Source organism: Balaenoptera ricei, chromosome 5 (genome assembly GCF_028023285.1).
Source record: "Balaenoptera ricei isolate mBalRic1 chromosome 5, mBalRic1.hap2, whole genome shotgun sequence".
In the NCBI taxonomy this organism is placed as follows: Eukaryota; Metazoa; Chordata; class Mammalia; order Artiodactyla; family Balaenopteridae; genus Balaenoptera; species Balaenoptera ricei.
In genome coordinates, this window is record NC_082643.1 from 109,215,439 (window position 1) to 109,231,028 (window position 15,590).

At 37.2% G+C, this 15,590-nt stretch overlaps 1 protein-coding gene across 1 annotated transcript in view; it reads left to right on the forward strand.

Moving 5' to 3' along the window:
* Positions 1-15,590, forward strand: part of ARHGEF38 (Rho guanine nucleotide exchange factor 38) — a 164,889-nt gene that overhangs the window by 53,024 nt on the left and 96,275 nt on the right. The gene's annotated exons all lie outside the window — the stretch shown is intronic.

Genomic DNA, 15,590 nt, shown 5'->3' on the forward strand with positions numbered 1-15,590 from the left:
TATAGTACACCGTATTGACATCCTACCAAAACCCTCTCCCTCAGTGTCCAAAGTGGGTGAGGGGAGGCCTGGAATAGGAGAACATGAAAGACAGGGAATTAGAGAGGACAAAACTTTAACTTGTCCTTTTTTTTTTCAAAGGGGCAAGGGATGGAAGGGACCACAGGGCCCAGGGAATCAGCTTCCTGCTCCTGTCCCCTACTTGAGTGAAGTTGCTATAGCTTAAACTATGATATCAACCCTGATAGAGAAGCTTATGTGTGAGGAGAGAGCACAGAGCAGATCAAAGTATCTCTGAAGGGGGACAGGGAGGAGGAGGGTGTAAGTACATAACGATAATAAAAATACTGTTCAAATACTGTAATGCCATGAAAATCTGTACATAACAGAAAGATGGCCATGGCCCAATTGATGTCCTATGAATCTGAAGCTATAGTTACTACATTTTAGTTTAGTGAATGATTTTTATTTTCCTTAGGAGTTTGCTGTATTTTTAATGGCTCCCTCCTCACCAGAATGAGTCCATTGCTGTCTTATATAAAGGGGACTGTAGCTTCAGCACATGTTCTGGGAATTTCTCAGGCTTCCATTTTCTGCCTTCTCATCTGAGGTTTCTGGTTGGACGTTCCTGGTGTCTGTCTTGACCTCTCAAATCTGGGGTCTACCTCAATATCCAGGGCCTGGCTGCCTCTCTACATGAAAGCTGCTCCCAGGAGTTATACAGAGCACAGAGGCTGTGCAGCAGACCCTTTGGACAGCCTGCTTGTCTCACAATTTTAGTTTTGCTCCTTGGATGCACTCTCTGGGATTACTCTTAGTTCTGTCTGAATTGCCTCCTTAATCCCCTCCTCAGCCCAGCTCTCAGCCCACTTCTCCAAAAGAGGAATTCAGATAATGAAGTGAAATGAAACTTTGCCAATCTCACTGAACAAAGAACAGAATTACAGTCATGATAATTCACTGAAATACAAGATAAAAGAACCAAGGCAGAAATATTTTATCTGGTAATTATTAAAATATACCCAGCTTTCGTTTATAGATAGGTAGATAAATTAGGTTTCTCAAAGCTATTTACTAAAGCTTTGCCTGCATAACAAATAGAGGAAATCATAGGTGAGCAAATATCTATTGTCATAAATCTTTAAGTGTCATAGGACTCCTGTCAAAATTGTCTTCTCTAGCTGTCACTTTGACTAAAAGACTTTTACTGTTGTCAGAAATAATAGTCATTCACTTTTGCTTAATAGGCAACCATGCAATTTTGGCCCTTCTGTTTTTTCTATTACTGTACCCAGCTACTCTTTTTTTTTAAGACTTTATTTTCTTAGAGCACTTTTAGGTTCACAGCAAAGTTGAGGGGAGATGTTGCATATAATCCTTGGCCTCGCTCAGGTATAACTTCCCCCATTATCAACATCCCCCACCAGAGTGTTAGTTTTGTTACAACTGATGAACCTACATTGACACATTGTTATCACCCAAACTCCAGAGTTCACATGATGGTTCACTTTTGTGTTGTCTATAGGTTTTGACAAATGTATAATGACACGTCATTATGGTATCGTGGAGAGTATTTTTACCGCCCTAAAAATCCCCTCTTATTCCCAGAATGTCATATAGTTGGAATCACACAGTATGCAGTCTTTTCAGATTGACTTCTTTCACTTAGTAATATGCATTTATGGTTCCTTCTTGTCTTTTTATGGCTTGATAGCTCATTTCCTTTTAGGGCTGAACAGTGTTCCATTGTCTGGATGGACCACGGTTTATCCATTCACCTACTGAAGGGCATCATGGTTGCTCCCAAGCTTTGGCAATTATGAATGAAGCTGCTACAAACAACAATGTACAGGTTTTGTGTGGACATAAGTTTTCATTCCACTTGGGTGAAAACCAAGAAGCATGATTGCTGGATCATATGGTAATATGTTTAGCTTTGTAAGAAACCACCAAATTGTCTTCCAAAGTGGCTGTAGTATTTTGCATTCCTGCCAGCAATGAATGAGAGTTTCTGTTGCATCACATCCTCACCAGCATTTGGTGTTGTCAGTGTTCTGGATTTTGGCCATTCTAATAGGTTTGTAATGGTGTCTCATTGCTTTAATTTGCATTTCCCCAGTCACATATGACGTGGAGCATCTTTTCATATGTTTGTCATCTGTATATCTTCTCTGGTGAGGTGTCCATTAATATCTTTGGCCTATTTTTTAATCGGGTCGTTTGTTTTTCTATTATTGAGTTTTAAGAGTTCTTTGTATATTTAACAGTCCTTTGCCAGATGTGTCTTTGAGAATATTCTTCCCATTCTGTGGCTTGTCTTCTCATTCTCTTGATATTGTCTTGCATGGAGCAGAAGTTTTTCATTTTAATAAAGTCCAACTTATCAATTATTTCTTTCATGGATCACGCTTTTGTTGATGTACCTAAAAAGTCATTGCCATACTCAAAGTCATCTAGGTTTTTTCCTATGTTATCTTCTAGGATTTTTTCTTAATAATTTTGCATTTTACGTTTAGTTCTGTGATCCGCTTTGAGTTAGTTTTGTGAAGGGTGTATAGTCTGTGTCTAGATCCATTTTTTTACACATGGATGTCCAGTTGTCCCAGCACCATTTGTTGAGAAAACTATCTTTGCTCCATTGTACTTCCTTTATTCCATTGTTAAAGGTAAGTTAACTATACTTGTGTGGATCTACTTCTGAGCTCTTCTATTAATCTATTTGTCTGTCCCTTTCCCAATACCATACTGTCTTGATTACTGTAGCTTAATGGTAAGGCTTGAAGTCAGGTAGTATCAGTATTCCAACTTTGTTCTTCTCTTTCAATATTGTGTTGGCTATTCTGGGTCTTTTGTCTCTTCATATAAACTATATAAACTTTAGAATCAGTTTATCAATATCCACAAAAGAACTGTTGGGATTTTGATTAGGATTGCATTGAATCTATAGATCAAGTTGGGAGGAACTGACATCTTGACAATATCGAGTCTTCCTATCCAAGAACATGGAATATCTTTCCATTTATTTAGTTCTTCTTTGATTTTGCTCATTAGAGTTTTGAGCTTTCCTTGGATAGGTCTTGTACATATTTTGTTAGATTTATATCTAAATATTTCATTTGGGGGGATGCTAATGTAAATGGCGTTGTGTTACTAATTTCAAATTCCACTTGTTCATTGCTGGTATGGAAAGCAATTAACTTTTGTCTATTAACCCTGTAACCTGCAACCTTGCAATAATCACTTAGTAGTTCCAGGATGTTTTTTTGTTGATTGTTTTGTATTTTCTACATAGACAATAGTGTCATCTATGAGCAAAGACAGTTTTATGTCTTTCTTCCTAATCTGTATACCTTATATTTCCTTTGTCTTATTGCATTAGCTAGAACTTCCAGTACAATGTTGAAAATGAGTGATGAGGGGGAACATCCTTGCCTTGTACCTGACCTTAGCAAATATGCTTCAAGTTTCTCACCATTAAGTTAGCTGTAGGCTTTTTGTAGATATTCTTTGTCAAGTTGAGGAAATACTTCTCTATTCCTAGTTTATCGAGTTTTTTTTTATCATGAATCGGCATTGGATTTTGTCAAATGCTTTTTCTGTATCTATCATGATCATGTGATTTTTTTTCTTTTTTTAATCTGATGTGATGGATTACGTTAATTGTTTTTTGAATGTTGAACTGTCACTGCATACCTGGGATAAATCCCACTCAGTCACAGTGTATAATTCTTTTGGTACATTTTAAAATTTAATATGCTAATATTTTGTTGACGATTTTTGCATCTCTATTCATGAGAGATACTGGTCCATAGTTTTCTTTTCTTGTAATGTCATTGCCTGGTTTTGGTATTAGGATAATTCTGGTCTCATAGACTCACCCAGCTACTCTTTCTGTCTCTGTTAACTCCCAAAATTTTCAGATTGTATTCTAGGCCTCAAATATATTCCACCTTAGTTCACTAAGCATAACTTTCTTAAAATCAACCCTGTCTCCTCCATGAAATTTCTGTGGACTAAGTAGAATCAAGATGTTGATTTCTCACAGACATGTCTTATTTATGCAAGCAATCACCATACTCCATTCATAATATGTTCTATAATATCATATCAAAATTCAATGCACACATAGTCTTGCAAGATATTGCAGTTGGAGGAACTTGTAAAGGGCACACAGGATCCCTCTAATTTTTTTTTTGTTTAACAACTGCATGTGAATTTACAATTATTTCAAAATAAAAAGTTTAATTTAAAATTATAATGCCCTTATTCTTTCTCTCTTCCTTTCTCTCCTTAACTATATTTTCCTTTTAAATATACATGTAAAATTTTATATGCAAGAATGAAAACCTTTCCTATGAGTCTACCTTGTTTATTCAGCCAAACTTTCCAATTAATTCTCTTTTTATTGTGATTTCAGGGAGGAAGAGACTACATTTTTAGCATAAGGATACACATTAAGTTGTTTAGAAGAATCTTTGTAGTATATAATAATCTCCCAAGTATCTTGGCTCTTTCTCGTGCTATGTTTAGAATACCAGAAATCTTTCTGGATTGTAAAACAAATGGAGGAAAAAGCCAACTAAGTCCCTCTCTCCACTTCCACCTCCTACTCAATCTAGTCCTTTCCCCTGTAGAGTCCAGCAGCTCCTGTGGTCAAACTTCTCAGTAACAGGACTTCACAGAGTGAGCGCAGAGATAAAAGCCAGGCTGATAATATGAAAACAAATGCTGCCCAGAAAGTCAGAAAGCACAGCACTTTATTTTAGTTGCTATATTAAATAAAAGTCTGGAAAAAATCAAAGCAATTCCTGCTAACTATAATTGAGATGCTGGGAGCAATGACTCAGAAATGCACTTGAATTTCTGATTCTGCTTTGTACTGACTTTTCTGAGCTAATGTGCTGACTTTAAAATACTATACTCTTGCTGGAAATCTTCTTGAAACATTGATACATATATTCTTCAGTCCTCTAAAAATACTGAATTTCATGGTTACTACGATCACATCACAATGAAGAATCCCATGATCTATATGGCCAGGTTAGAACTCCATGTTTTTTAAGATCAAAGACTTCATTTTCACTCTCTTTGTGGAATCTCTACATTTATTACATAGTCTGAGGCATTGTTCCTCCATTATAAGGTCAAATAATTGATATTACATTAGAAAAGTAAAAAAACCCAGCAAACTCAATGAAGTTTTCCTTACTTTTTAAGAAGTTTGTCAATCAGGTTGGAAAAGTCTATAGTTGTGGAACATTAAATTTAAAAATAAAAATCACATCAGTAAATGGTGCTGCCAAGCACAATGTCACTGTGTTAATATACAAGATGTAACTGACATTGAGTCATCACTGTCACTGTGTTAATATACAAGATGTAACTGACATTGAGTCATCTCTGTTCATGTTCTGATTTTCCCTGGGAGGGACCTTTCTGCTTTGTCATCTTGGAAGACAGTTTGCTGTCAGATTGGATTCAGATTAAGTTGGGTATGGTGATACATCAATATTCTAGTATGTGAAACTTCTTTTTATAGGTAAGAAAATCTCTTATCTTTGCTTGTTCAGAAGGCCTCAGCTCAAAAAATAAGGGATTTTTAAAAATCCTTGAATTACAGTTTTATGATGGAAACTCTCCCCCATGTTGTTACATTTGTAAGCACCTCATAATCTCCATTTCAGGGTGACTCCAGTTTTCTTTAATTTTTATAATCTATAGTCCAGGTCAAAAAGTGCTGGGCCAAGGGAGGAGATAAATGAATGCATTTTCCATTTCAGTGCAGGGGTTGGAAAGCTCAAACTTGAAAAAGAGAGATGTGATATACAAATCTGTCTTAATATCTAGGAAAGTCATTCCTTTAGCCTGGGTAACAAGATCGTGCTCATCACCTCACTTCTCAGGACTGAGATGCATAAACCACTATTTTAATTTGCTTTTATCTGTTAAAATAAGCAACAAAATTTCAGTAGCTGTGATTATTATAATGGTGCTATAAACCTCTCTAATGAAATGCCAGAGATGTGGGGTAACTTTACACATAGATGAACTAAGCATAGATGAACATTGCTGTGCATATCAGTACAGGGCCATGAATCCTGGACTCCAAAGAATAAATACTAGGTCAGAAAGGAAGCATATATCAGGGAAACACATATTTATTAATAAGCACTTATTTAGGGCACTTAAGATACAGACAAGTTGTTGATTATGTGAGTTAATTAATAATTAATTTTATGCCATTTGGAGTACACAAAGACATGTGAGACTCATCTTTTGCCATTAAAAGACTGAAAATCCCTAGTTAGAGGTGACAAGACTCATAGCTATAAAAAGATAACTTGTGAGCAACAGTCAGCTCTACCCGCCACCAGAGCCTCCCATCAAGCCTCTTAGATAGCCTCAACCACCAGAGGGAAGACAGCAGAAGCAAGAAAAACTACAATCCTGCAGCCTGTGGACCAAAACCCACAGTTACAGAAAGATAGAGAAGATGAAAAGGCAGAGGGCTATATATCAGATGAAGGAACAAGAAAAAACCCCAGAAAAACAACTAAATGAAGTGGAGATAGGCAACCTTCCAGAAAAAGAATTCAGAATAATGATAGTGAAGATGATCCAGGACCTCAGAATAAGAATGGAGGCAAAGATTGAGAAGATGCAAGAAATGATTAACAAAGACCTAGAAGAACTAAAGAACAAACAAACAGAGATGACCAATACAATAACTGAAATGAAAACTACACTAGAAGGAATCAATAGCAGAATAACTGAGGCAGAAGAATGGATAAGTGACCTGGAAGACAGAATGATGGAATTCACTGCTGTGGAACAGAATAAACAAAAACGAATGAAAAGAAATGAAGACAGCCTAAGAGACCTCTGGGACAACATTAAACGCAACAACATTCGCATTATAGGGGTCCCAGTAGGTGAAGAGAGAGAGAAAGGACCAGAGAAAATATTTGAAGAGATTATAGTCGAAAACTTCCCTAACATGGGAAAGGAAATAGCCACCCAAGTCCAGGAAGCGCAGAGAGTCCCATACAGGATAAACCCAAGGAGAAACACGCCGAGACACATAGTAATCAAAGTGGCAAAAATTGAAGACAAAGAAAAATTATTGAAAGCAGCAAGGGAAAAACGACAAATAACATACAAGGGAACTCCCATAAGGTTCATAGCTGATTTCTCAGCAGAAACTCTACAAGCCAGAAGGGAGTGGCATGATATACTTAAAGTGATGAAAGGGAAGAAACTACAACCAAGATTACTCTACCTGGCAAGGATCTCATTTAGATTTGATGGAGAAATCAAAAGCTTTACAGACAAGCAAAAGCTAAGAGAATTCAGCACCACCAAACCAGCTCTACAACAAATGCTAAAGGAAATTCTCTAAGTGGGAAACACAAGAGAAGAAAAGGACCTACAAAAACAAACCCAAAACAATTAAGAAAATGGTCATAGGAACATACATATCGATAATTACCTTAAACGTGAATGGATTAAATGCCCCAACCAAAAGACATAGACTGGCTGAATGGATACAAAAACAAGACCCATATATATGCTGTCTACAAGAGACCCACTTTAGACCTAGGGACACATACAGACTGAAAGTGAGGGGATGGAAAAAGATATTCCATGCAAATGGAAATCAAAGGAAAGCTGGAGTAGCTATACTCATATCAGATAAAATAGACTTTAAAATAAAGAACGTTACAAGAGACAAGGAAGGACACTACATAATGATCAGGGGATCAATCCACAAAGAAGATATAACAATTATAAATATATATGCACCCAACATAGGAGCACCTCAATACATAAGGCAACTGCTAACAGCTATAAAAGAGGAAATCCACAGTAACACAATCATAGTGGGGGACTTTAACACCTCACTTACACCAATGGACAGATCATCCAAAATGAAAATAAATAAGGAGACAGAAGCTTTAAATGACACAATAGACCAGATAGATTTAATTGATATTTATAGGACATTCCATCCAAAAACAGCAGATTACACATTCTTCTCAGGTGCGCACGGAACATTCTCCAGGATAGATCACATCTTGGGTCACAAATCAAGCCTCGGTAAATTTAAGAAAATTGAAATCATATCAAGCATCTTTTCTGACCACAACGCTATGAGATTAGAAATGAATTACAGGGAAAAAAACGTAAAAAAGACAAACACATGGAGGCTAAACAATACGTTACTAAATAACCAAGAGATCACTGAAGAAATCAAAGAGGAAATCAGAAAATACCTAGAGACAAATGACCATGAAAACACGATGATCCAGAACCTATGGGATGCAGCAAAAGCAGTTCTAAGAGGGAAGTTTATAGCTATACAAGCCTACCTAAAGAAACAAGAAAAATCTCAAATAAACAATCTAACCTTACACCTAAAGGAACTAGACAAAGAAGAACAAACAAAACCCAAAGTTAGCAGAAGGAAAGAAATAGTAAACATCAGAGCAGAAATAAATGAAATAGAAACAAAGAAAACAATAGCAAAGATCAATAAAACTAAAAGTTGGTTCTTTGAGAAGATAAACAAAATTGATAAGCCATTAGCCAGACTCACCAAGAAAAAGAGGGAGAAGACTCAAATCAATAAAATCAGAAATGAAAAAGGAGAAGTTACAACAGACACCGCAGAAATACAAAGCATCCTAAGAGACTACTACAAGCAACTTTATGCCAATAAAATGGACAACCTGGAAGAAATGGACAAATTTTTAGAAAGGTATAAACTTCTAAGACTGAACCAGGAAGAAATAGAAAATATGAACAGACCAATCACAAGTAATGAAATTGAAACTGTGATTAAAAATCTTCCAACAAACAAAAGTCCAGGACCAGATGGCCTCACAGGTGAATTCTATCAAACATTTAGAGAAGAGCTAACACCTATCCTTCTCAAACTCTTCCAAAAAATTGCAGAGGAAGGAACACTCCCAAACTCATTCTATGAGGCCACCATCACCCTGATACCAAAACCAGACAAAGACACTACAAAAAAAGAAAATTACAGACCAATATCACTGATGAATATAGATGCAAAAATCCTCAACAAAATACTAGCAAACAGAATCCAACAACACATTAAAAGGATCATACACCACGATCAAGTGGGATTTATCCCAGGGATGCAAGAATTCTTCAATATATGCAAATCAATCAATGTGGTACACCATATTAACAAACTGAAGAATAAAAACCATATGATCATCTCAATAGATGCAGAAAAAGCTTTTGACAAAATTCAACACCCATTTATGTAAAAACTCTCCAGAAAGTGGGCATAGAGGGAACCTACCTCAACATAATAAAGGCCATATACGACAAACCCACAGCAAACATCACTCTCAATGGTGAAAAACTGAAAGCATTTCCTCTAAGATCAGGAACAAGACAAGGATGTCCACTCTCACCACTATTATTCAACATAGTTTTGGAAGTCCTAGCCACGGCAATCAGAGAAGAAAAAGAAATAAACTGAATACAAATTGGAAATGAAGAAGTAAAACTGTCACTGTTTGCGGATGACATGATACTATACATAGAGAATCCTAAAGATGCTACCAGAAAACTACTAGAGCTAATCAATGAATTTGGTAAAGTTGCAGGATACAAATTAATGCACAGAAATCTCTTGCATTCCAATACACTAATGATGAAAAATCTGAAACAGAAATTAAGGAAACACTCCCATTTACCATTGCAACAAAAAGAATAAAATACCTAGGTATATACCTACCTAGGGAGACAAAAGACCTGTATGCAGAAAACTATAAGACACTGATGAAAGAAATTAAAGATGAAACCAACAGATGGAGAGATATACCATGTTCTTGGATTGGAAGAATCAATATTGTGAAAATGACTATACTACCCAAAGCAATCTACAGATTCAATGCAATCCCTATCAAATTACCAATGGCATTTTTTACGGAGCTAGAACAAATCATCTTAAAATTTGTATGGAGTCACAAAAGACCCCGAATAGCCAAAGCAGTCTTGAGGCAAAAAAATGGAGCTGGAGGAATCAGACTCCCTGACTTCAGACTATACTACAAAGCTACAGTAATCAAGACAATATGGTACTGGCACAAAAACAGAAACATAGATCAATGGAACAAGATAGAAAGCCCAGAGATTAACCCACGCACCTATGGTCAACTAATCTATGACAAAGGAGGCAAAGATATACAATGGAGAAAAGACAGTCTCTTCAATAAGTGGTGCTGGGAAAACTGGACAGCTGCATGTAAAAGAATGAAATTAGAATACTCCCTAACACCATACACAAAAATAAACTCAAAATGGATTAGGGACCTAAATATAAGACTGGACACTATAAAACTCTTAGAGGAAAACATAGGAAGAACACTCTTTGACATAAATCACAGCAAGATCTTTTTGGATCCACCTCCTAGAGTAATGGAAATAAAAACAAAAATAAAGAAATGAGACCTAATGAAACTTCAAAGCTTTTGCACAGCAAAGGAAACCATAAACAAGACGAAAAGACAACCCTCAGAATGGGAGAAAATATTTGCAAACGAATTAACGGACAAAGGATTAATCTCCAAAATATATAAACAGCTCATTCAGCTCAATATTAAAGAAACAAACACCCCAATCCAAAAATGGGCAGAAGACCTAAATAGACATTTCTCCAGAGAAGACATACAGACGGCCACAAAGCACATGAAAAGATGCTCAACATCACTAATTATTAGAGAAATGCAAATCAAAACTACAATGAGGTATCACCTCACTCCTGTTAGAATGGGCATCATCAGAAAATCTACAAACAACAAATGCTGGAGAGGGTGTGGAGAAAAGGCAACCCTCTTGCACTGTTGGTGGGAATGTAAATTGATACAGCCACTATGGAGAACAATATGGAGGTTCCTTAAAAAACTAAAAATACAGTTACCATATGACCCAGCAATCCCACTACTGGGCATATACCCAGAGCAAACCGTAATTCAAAAAGACACATGCACCCCAATGTTCATTGCAGCACTATTTACAATAGCCAGGTCATGGAAGCAACCTAAATGCCCATCAACAGACGAATGGATAAAGAAGAGCTGGTACATATATACAATGGAATATTACTCAGCCATAAAAAGGAACGAAATTGAGTCATTTGTTGAGAAGTGGATGGATCTAGAGACTGTCATACAGAGTGAAGTAAGTCAGAAAGAGAAAAACAAATATCGTATATTAATGCATGTATGTGGAACCTAGAAAAATGGTACAGATGAGCCAGTTTGCAGGGCAGAAGTTGAGACACAAATGTAGAGAATGGACATATGGACACCAAGGGGGGAAAACTGCGATGGGGTGGGGATGGTGGTGTGCTGAATTGGGCGATTGGGATTGACATGTATACACTGATGTGTATAAAATTGATGCCTAATAAGAACCTGCAGTATAAACAAACAAACAAACAAAACAACTAATACTAAACTTTCATTGGGTTATTTGTATGGAAATATGTTAATATAAATGTTTCAGACATTTAAAAAAAAAAAAAGATAACTTGTAATGCAAAGCAACAATTGATAAGTGTAGACAATAAATGCGGTTGAGTTCACAGAAGGGACAGATCACTTCCAGATAGATTAAGTAGGCAATATTTCATAGAGAATGTAATATTTTAGTTGAATATGCAAATTAAAAGATTAAATGTTTGTCTAGTGTCTACTTTATGCAAGGCCCTTTGTTAAATTCTGCATGGAAATCATAGAAATTTATATCATGGTCCTGCCCTAAAAGAGTTTATAATATGGTCAAGAAAATGACTCATAAACACATAAAAAGCCAAGTAACAATCAAAGATACATTTCAAGGTGTTTCTAGAAATGATCACGACAGAAGGGAGTTTGTGATTAGTTATGCTAATTACTTATGCAGCAAATAATTACTTTAGACGTTAGCAGAAGGAGGCTCTCCTTTCTCAGACCTGTTACCAGCATTTGACAGAAAAGCTTTCTCTTTCTGTGTCCTGGGACTGCACATAAACCCAGTTTGCCCCCTAGTATTCCAATGGCTCCTCCTCCATCTCCTTTGCTGGTTGATCCTAACCTGTAAACACCGAAATAGCTCAGAGCTCAGTCTGTGGGCCTCTTCTTTTCTTTGTCTCCCTTCACTCTGTTGAAGATCTGATCTGGTTTCATGCCTTTAAATCCCATCTACATGCTGATGGTTGACAAATTTGTACCTCCAGCCTGGACATTTTCCCTGAAGGCTTTCTTTGCTGGTATCCAGCTCCGCACTCAAACCTCTACGTAATTGTCTACAAGGCATCTCCAATTTAACATGTTAAAACAGAGTTCCTACTTTCCCCTTTAAAATTTGCTCCCCTTGTAGTCTTTCTCACCTCAGCTCCATTCTTTTTTCTTTTAACATCTTTGTTGGAGTATAATTGCTTTACAATGGTGTGTTAGTTTCTGCTTTATAACAAAGTGAATCAGCCATACATATACATATATCCCCATATCTCTTCCCTCTTGCGTCTCCCTCCCTCCCACTCTCCCTATCCCACCCTTCTATGTGGTCACAAAGCACTGAGCTGATCTCCCTGTGCTATGCGGCTTCTTCCCACCAGCCATCCATTCCACATTTGGTAGTGTATATATGTCCATGCCACTCTCTCACTTCGTCCCAGCTTACCCCTCCCCCTCCCCATGTCCTCAAGTCCATTCTCTAGTAGGTCTGTGTCTTTATTCCCATCTTGCCCCTAGGTTCTTCATGATCTTTTTTTTTTTAGATTCCATATATATGTGTTAGCATACAACATTTGTTTTTCTCTTTTTGACTTACTTCACCTACTTTCACTAGGTCCATCCACCTCACTGCAAGTAACTCAATTTCGTTTCTTTTTATGACTGAGTAATATTCCATTGTATATTTGTGCCACATCTTCTTTATCCATTCATCTGTCGATGGACACTTAGGTTTCAGCTCCATTCTTACAGTTGCTTGGGAAAAACTCTGGAGTCATTCTTGACTTTTTCTCTCAAAGCCTCTATCGAATCTATCAGCATATTCTATTAGCTCTGCCTTCAAAATTTATCCAGAATCAGACCACTTCTCACCTCTTCCTTTACTACCATTCTGATTCAAAAACCCATCAATAACCACCTAGATTATTATACCTGCCTCCTGACCCATCTCTCTTCTCCATCCTTGTCACAACCAAGCTGCCAGAGTGATTCTTTTTAAAATGTCAGTCAGATAATGTCCCTCTTCTACTCAAAACCAACCAAAATTGCTTCTCATCTCACTCTGATCAAAACTTAACATTTTTATGTGACCTGTGTGGTCCTACATGAGCTGGTCCCTCATTCTCTCTGACCTCACCCTTTTCCACATTCTGGCCTTCTCAGTGTTCCTTAAACAAACCAGGAGCAACAATTGTTTCAAGCCTGTGCTCTTGCTGGAGTTTGTTTTTTTTTTTTTTTTCCTTGAATGTTCCTCCCCAAGGTAACTTCATGGCTTGCTCCTTCACCTCCTTCAAGCTCAGGAAAATATTCCTTGGCCACCTCACTCTGTCTTACACTGGGTTCCATCAGAAAAACATCCATATAGAAGGATTTTAGAGCAAGTCATTTATTGGGGAGAAGACCCCTGAAACAGCAATAAAGGAATGGGGAAATGGGACAGAGAAGGAAAGGAACACAAGATAGGGTATATTTGTGAGCAGATTACCTTTGTGGCCACCTGGGGCTCATGACCCACTGGGAGCTTGAGGATGCTATACAGAACACATCTGAGGGTTGTCCCATGTGCAGGGTATTCACCTACCAGTTCCTGTAAGACATTGCTTGAGGGGGTGCTCCTAGTCTTTGGTTGTGCTATTGAAAATTAAAACTTTGAAATTGTGTTATTAAGTGGAAAAAGAATGGGTAAATGTTGCAAAACTTACACAAACCTCTTAGATAGCCTCATCCACCAGAGAGCAGACAGCAGAAGCAAGAAGAACTACAATCCTGCAGCCTGTGGAACTAAAAACATACTCACAGAAAGATAGACAAGATGAAAAGGCAGAGGGTTATGTACCAGATGAAGGAACAAGATAAAACCCCAGAAAAACAACTAAATGAAGTGGAGATAGGCAACCTTCCAGAAAAAGAATTCAGAATAATGATAGTGAAGATGATCCAGGACATCAGAAAAAGAATGGAGGCAAAGATCGAGAAGATGCAAGATGTGTTTAACAAAGACCTAGAAGAATTAAAGGACAATACAATAACTGAAATGAAAACTACACTAGAAGGAATCAATAGCAGAATAACTGAGGCAGAAGAACAGATAAGTGACCTGGAAGACAGAATGGTGGAATCCACTGCTGTGGAACAGAATAAAGAAAAAAGAATGAAAAGAAATGAAGACAGCCTAAGAGACCTCTGGGACAACATTAAATGCAACAACATTCGCATTATAGGGGTCGCGGAAGGAGGAGAGACAGAGAAAGAGCCAGAGAAAGTATTTGAAGAGATTATAGTCGAAAACTTCCCTAACATGGGAAAGGAAATACCACCCAAGTCCAGGAAGCGCAGAGAGTCCCATACAGGATAAACCCAAGGAGAAAAACGCTGAGACACATAATAATCAAATTGGCAAAAATTAAAGACAAAGAAAAATTATTGAAAACAGCAAGGGAAAACCGACAAATAACGTACAAGGGAACTCCCATAAGGTTCATAGCTGATTTCTCAGCAGAAACTCTACAAGCCAGAAGGGAGTGGCATGATATACTTAAAGTGATGAAAGGGAAGAACCTACAACCAAGATTACTCTACCCAGCAAGGATCTCATTCAGAATCGATGGAGAAATCAAGAGCTTTACAGACAAGCAAAAGCTAAGAGCATTCAGCACCACCAAACCAGCTCTACAACAAATGCTAAAGGAAATTCTCTAAGTGGGAAACACAAGAGAAGAAAAGGACCTACAAAAGTAAACCCAAAACAATTAAGAAAATGGTCATAGGAACAAACATATCAATAATTACCTTAAACGTGAATGGATTAAATGCTCCAACCAAAAGACACAGGCTTGCTGAATGGATACATAAACAAGACCCATATATATGCTGTCTACAAGAGACCCACTTCAGACCTAGGGACACATACAGACTGAAAGTGAGGGGATGGAAAAAGATATTCCATGCAAATGGAAATCAAAAGAAAGCTGGAGTAGCTATACTCATATCAGATAAAACAGACTTTAAAATAAAGAATGTTACAAGAGACGAGGAAGGACACTACATAACGATCAAGAGATCAATCCAAGAAGAAGATAAAACAATTATAAATATATAAGCATCAAGCACAGGGGCAGCACAATGCATAACGCAACTGCTAACAGCTATGAAAGAGGAAATCGACAGTAACACAATAATAGTGGGGGACTTTAACACCTCACTTACATCAATGGACAGATCATCCAAAATGAAAATAAATAAGGAGACAGAAGCTTTAAATGACACAATAGACCAGATAGATTTAATTGATATTTATAGGACATTCCATCCAAAAACAGCAGATTACACGTTCTT